Source organism: Microcaecilia unicolor, chromosome 10 (assembly GCF_901765095.1).
Source record: "Microcaecilia unicolor chromosome 10, aMicUni1.1, whole genome shotgun sequence".
NCBI lineage: Eukaryota > Metazoa > Chordata > Amphibia > Gymnophiona > Siphonopidae > Microcaecilia > Microcaecilia unicolor.
Window position 1 is genome coordinate 37,847,582 of NC_044040.1, and position 6,566 is coordinate 37,854,147.

Genomic DNA, 6,566 nt, shown 5'->3' on the forward strand with positions numbered 1-6,566 from the left:
GACACTTACGCGGCTTAGTAAAAGGGCCCCCAAAGTACATAAATATGACACAAATTACTATACATTTTCAGGTCAGTATTTAAACTTAAGGGCCGTAGCATTTAAAAATATTTCTTGATATTTAGGACCAGATTCAGGAGATGTTGCTTAATCATACTTTATTCAGAGCACCAGTAGAAGGACCTGACACTGGCCATGTTTCTGCGGGGAAAACCTGCCTGCCTCAGGTATCACAATTGAACTTTCTATAGGACAGATAGGTGTATAACTGCTGGTACAGAAATACTTGTAAATCACAAGGAAAGCAAAAAGAAGAAGGCACAGGTCAGATGTAGAAGCCTAAAACAGCCACCATAGCAGTTTGAAAAAGCAACATATTCTTTGGCCAGCCTCTACTTTCTCTTGTCTGTGCTTCCTTCTCGTAGAGGTTCCTTCCTGTTTGCTGTGCCGGCGTCCAAGTCATGGCGTTTGGTTTCATGTTTATTAAAACATATGTTTATTAAAATATATTTATTTATTTATTTATTTATTAACTATTTATGACATTTATACCCCACATTTTCCCACACAAATTCAAGTTCAATGTGGCTAACAAGCTACAAGAAGACAGTACAAAATCCTATATAATAATTCTCACCTCCAACGTTCCATGCTTGGGACCATGGGTCCCTGGCTGCAAGTGGTCTGCGAGGCAGACACGCAGGACGTCACTGACGTCAACACAGCTGTTTCCCTACTCCTCCTACTGCCTGGAATCAGCTGTCACCCCCCCCCCCCCCCCGCGCGCTATGGCCCCCTCGAAACCCACTCCCTCCCGCGAACCTGTCGATCCCCCCCCGCCGGAACGCCGAAAACTGCCGCCGCCGTTGTTGTACTACCTTCCCTTCCCGTAGGTTGTTCAATCATCTTCTTAGAAAGTTTAACTCCGTGCGTCTGACGTCAGACGCACGGAGTTAAACTTTCTAAGAAGATGATTGAACAACCTACGGGAAGGGAAGGGAAGGTAGCAGAACAACGGCGGCGACGGTGGCGGCAGTTTTCGGCATTCCGGGGTGGGCGGGGGATCGACAGGTTCGCGGGAGGGGGTGGGTTCGAGGGGGCCGTAGCACGGGGGGGGGGGGGGATTGCCTGCCTAAGGCCCGTTTCCTTGCCTACAGAAACGGGCCTTTTTTACTAGTATGAAATAAAAACCATAATCCTACACATATCAACAAAGGAAAGAATTGTAAATGGGGTGAGGGGGAGAAAAAAGCTAGGCATCAGCATCAATTAACAGACATGTTTTAAAAAGGAAAGATTTCAAAAACTTGTGAAAAACTAACCCCCCTATTTACTAAGTCGTGCTAGCAGCTGCCACTTGTCAATGCCAACACAGTGAATGGGCTGTGTCAGCATTAGTGCATCTTAGTAAACGGGGGAGTAAGAAATCATGTTGGCATCTAATGTATTTTGGCAAGGAATTCCACCACTTAGTACCTTGGTAAGAAAATGTAGCAGAATAAATTGACATATACAGGCTTATTTTTGAAAGAGAAGGGCGCTCATCTTTCGACACAAATCGGGAGATGGGCGTCCTTCTCCCAGGGTCGCTCAAATTTGCATAATCGAAAGCCGATTTTGGGCGTCCTCAACTGCTTTCCGTCCACGGGGACGACCAAAGTTCACGGGGGCGTGTGGGAAGCATAGCAAAGGCGGGACTGGGGTGTGCATAACACATGGGCGTCCTCGGCCGATAATGGAAAAAAGAAGGGCATCCCTGATGAACACTTGGCTGACTTTACTTGGTCCTTTTTTGTTCACGACCAAGCCACAAAAATGTGCCCTAAATGACCAGATGACCAGCGGAGGAAACCGGGGATGACCTCCCCTTACTCCCCCAGTGGTCACTAACCCCCTCCCACCCTAAAAAGAAAATTTAAAAATATTTTTCCAGCCTCTATGCCAGTCTCAAATATCATACCCAGCTCCATGTCAGCAGTATGCAGGTCCCTGGAGCAGTTTTAGTGGGTACTGCAGTGCACTTCAGGCAGGCGGACCCAGGCCCATCCCCCCCTACCTGTTATACTTGTGGTGGTAAATGTGAGCCCTCCAAAACCCACCACAAATCCACTGTACCCACATCTAGGTGCCCCCCTTCATCCCTAAGGGCTATGGTAGTGGTGTACAGTTGTGGGGAGTGGGTTTGGGGGGGGGGTTGTGGGGATCAGCACACATGGTGAGGGAGCTATGCACCTAGGAGCTTTTTCTGAAGTCCATTGCAGAGCCCCCTAGGGTGCCCGGTTGGTGTTCTGGCATCTCAGGGGGAGCAGTGCACTACAAATGCTGGCTCCTCCCACAACCAAAGGGCTTGCATTTGGTCATTTCCGAGATGGGTGTCCTTGGTTTCCATTATCATAAAAAATCAGAATCGACCAAGTCTAGGGACGATCATCTCTAAGGACAACCTAAATTTCAAGATTTGGGCGTCCCCGACCGTATTATCGAAACGAAAGATGGCCGCCCATCTTGTTTTGATAATACAGGTTTCCCCACCCCTTTGTGAGGACGTCCTCAGGAAAACTTGGGCACCCCATTCGATTATGCCCCTCATATGGGGATAAATTTATAAAGCACTTTCCTCATGTACAGCATATTGGATAAATGAAAATGGACTTTTATAAAATTGCATGGAGGTATACACATGTAAAAGTAGAAACATAGAAAGAGGATGCCTATTTTTTAGTAATTTGCACTTAGGTATTTTCAGGGGCATAGTTTAGGTAGAGCAGAAGTGGAGTTGCAGTATATGCGTATATTTTACAAAATATATGCACAAATTTACACGATCTTTGGAATGCGTATTAAGTATGTAAATTTTCAAGTTGGGGGCTGGTTATATGTGCTTATTTTATAAAAACTCATATTTGCCTTAGGCATTCTTTACAAAATAAGCTCAAATTAGTTGCAGTTTTGGATTTTTTATCTAGGCGTCCTCAAATAACCTCACCACCACCATGAGGGCCATTTTCAAAGATTGCTAGTTAGAGGTCTAAGGAGTTACCAAGCTAGATTCCCCTGGGTGAAAACAGTTTCTTGGAAATGGGTGTATTGCCCATGATAAAATAGACCTATTTCAGAGACAGGGATAGTCTGGACAACGGAAATTATACCCATAGATCTTATTTTAAAACCTGCATGCAATATTTTGTCCCCATTTGCCATCTGCAAATACAATATAATAGAAACAGAGAAAATTATGGCAGATAATGCCCATGTGGCCTATCACCCTCAGTGATCCTTTGTACTTGTCCAATGCTTTCTGTAATTCATGTAGTATCTCATCTCCACAACCTCCAATGGGAGGAATAGAGGGAGTTACCTGCTTTTATGCAATCTGCATATAAGCATTTCTGGGGAAGATAAAGTAGGTGCAAAGGATGCAGGTGGTTTTGCACCTGTGCAACTTGTAGGAAATTTTCAAAGAGAAACTTCCAGATACTTTGTACCAAAGCTGAAAAATTGAAAATTACCCCCAATATGCTAATAATGAAGCACCCAAATGGCAGCCATTGACATCATATAAAAATACAGATATCATATGCTCATGATTCTCACTTGTCTGAAAACCAAATAATGAAACCATGGACAATAACTCACCATCTACAACCCATACTTACCACATATTGATACCTGGTCCTCTGGAATAAAATCAGAATAAGAAGGACCAACTTATATGGATCCTTTTCCCATCTTTATTATGTCTAGTATGTCTTACGTTTTGTTGTCTACCTTTCTATGCAAAAAGAACAGAATCTATATACAGATGGATCTAATGTGTCCTTCTAGAGTGAGAATGAGTTATTCACTTTGCACTTGTTGGACTCTGTCCATTAGTGTGTGTCTTCTATTTTGTCTACATATTTTTCAGCCTAACCTTACTCCCTCGAGATGCTGCTCCTGGTCTGGGTGTTGGAGTGGGATTCCTTGTCTACTCAATATAAAGAGAAAAAAAGGGCTTAGTATAGCTTGCTGCTTGATGAAGGACCTAAAGGAGCATAAAGTCCCAGAGGCCCACATATGGCTTCTGGTAGAAATCCAGCCCATGAGTATTTTGTATATTTGTTGTTGTGCATTATGCAGTAAGGTGTGTGTATGCGTGTGTTTTTTTATATGTGTGAGATTCACCACCAATGCTGGTGCTACTTCTGAGGAGAGAGTAGTTTAAAACCAGTAGGTGAAGTGTTCTGTCAACACCACTGTGTTATGTTCCAAGCTCCTGATGCAGCCCTTTGAGAGGGCGAAACATGACCGTGTAGGGCTTTTAATTATTTATGTATTTATTATTTTAGTGGTGAATAAATTGAACATTTTGTACATTTTGCACATCTTGGAGGTTGTTTTTTTTTTTTTTTTCAAATCTACTGCTTCTTTTTTCCATGCTGGATCTTATAGATTGATTGCCTATTTGTTTTCTTAGACCATATTCGTTATACAGTCAGGCGTGTGTATGTTGAGCCTGCCATGAGTGGGAAAGTGCAGGGTACAAATGTAACAAAAAAAAATGTGTATGTTTTGTATATGCATGTGTGCCAGCCTACATGTTTTTTTATGCAGTATTTATCTCCATATCAGATGCTGGTTTGGCACCTGCTGTCTTAATCTGTTTTCTTGTAAGTCATACAAAACAGGGCCTGATCCCTCCTTTTTTGCTTTTCTTGGGCCTCTACATATATGTATTTTAACATTGTTTTCTAGTCCCTCTTCTACAGGGAAGATCTGCTCCTTCTGCCTCAGCTGGTCCTGCAGGATGAAGAGAGCTGTGCCATGTGCCAAGAAATGCAGAATTCTGGCATAGATATCAGCTTCTTAGGGGGGAAGTTATGAATGTGAGCTACTGTTAAGATGTTTTATTTGCTATTAATCCCAATTATTGCTATCTAGGTATCATTGCATAAATGAACCCATCTTAATGACAGCCCACATTGATAACTATGCCCCTTAGAGGCATATTTTCAAAGCACTTACCCCCTGATATTCAAAACCATTTAACTGGCCAGGAAAGGTACCTGAATATCGCAGAGTAGCAGCTAGCGGATAACCATTTATATCTGCTGGTTTAACCGGTTAGCTGCCGATTTTCAGTGCGAGTTTGGTGGCTATATTTGGCCACCAAAATAGCAGGGATATCTTTGGCCTGTTTAAACATAACTGGCCATATGCTGGATATTCAATGCCGGTCACATGAAATAGCCCGGCATTAAATATTTGAGCTCAGTGCTGACCCGGCTACCTCTCGCGGTCTGAATATTGACCCTTTAGACTTACAAAGCTACGTGGAGGGGCATAATCGAACGGGGCCGGCCAGCAATAAGGGCGGCCATCTCTAATGACGGCCCCATAAAGCGGCATACCTGACCGTATTATCAAAACAAGATGGCCGGCCATCTTTCGTTTTGATAATATGGTCGGCCAAATCTCAACATTTGGGCCGGCCTTAGAGATCGCCGCCATTGGTTTTCACTGATAATGGAAACTAATGGCGGCCATCTCAAATCCAGCCAAATCCAAGCCATTTGGTCGTGGGAGGAGCCAGTATTTGTAGTGCACTGGTCCCCCTCACATGCCAGGACACCAATCGGGCACCCTAGGGGGCACTGCAGTGGACTTCACAAATTGATCCCAGGTGCATAGCTCCCTTACCTTGGGTGCTGAACTCCCCCAACCCCCCCCAACACCCACTCCCCACAACTGTACACCACTACCATAGCCCTTAGGAATGAAGTGGGGCACCTAGATGTGGGTACAGTGGGTTTTGGGTGGGTTTTGCAGGGCTCACATTTACCACCACAAGTGTAACAAGTAGGGGGGGGGGGAATGGGCCTGGGTCCGCCTGCCTGAAGTGCACTGCAGTACCCACTAAAACTGCTCCAGGGACTTGCATACTGCTATGATGGAGCTGGGTATGACATTTGAGGCTGGCATAGAGGCTGGCAAAAAATGTTAAAAAAAACATTTTTTAGGGTGGGAGGGGGTTGGTGATCACTGGGGGGGGGGGGGGGTAAGGGGAGTTGATCCCCGATTCCCTCCAGTGGTCATCTTGTCAGTTCAGGCACCTTTTCAAGGCTTGGTCGTGAACAAAAAAGGACCAAGTAAAGTCGGCCAAATGCTCGTCAGAGCCGGCCTTCTTTTTTCCATTATCGGCCGAGGCTGGTCATTTCTTAACCATGCCCCCGTCCTGCCTTCAGTAGACTGCCGGCACACCCCCTTGAACTTTGGCCGGCCCTGCGACGGAAAGCAGTTGAAGCCGGCCCAAATCGGCTTTTGATTATACCGATTTGGCCGGGCTTAGGAGTAGGCCGGCCATCTCCCGATTTGTGTCGGAAGATGGCCGCCCTTCTCGTTCGAAAAAAAGCAGGATAGTAATCTATGGAACTTTGTAAGTCTAATTGTTCTGAAAATACACCTCCATGTGTCCTAAAATTAGGAGTTCAGCTAATTTGGAATTTCAGCCTCAAACAGGGCAATTTTCACATGTAGGTCTGCAGATAAAACAAGTATTTATGACCAAAAAATGGTGGGATTGATAT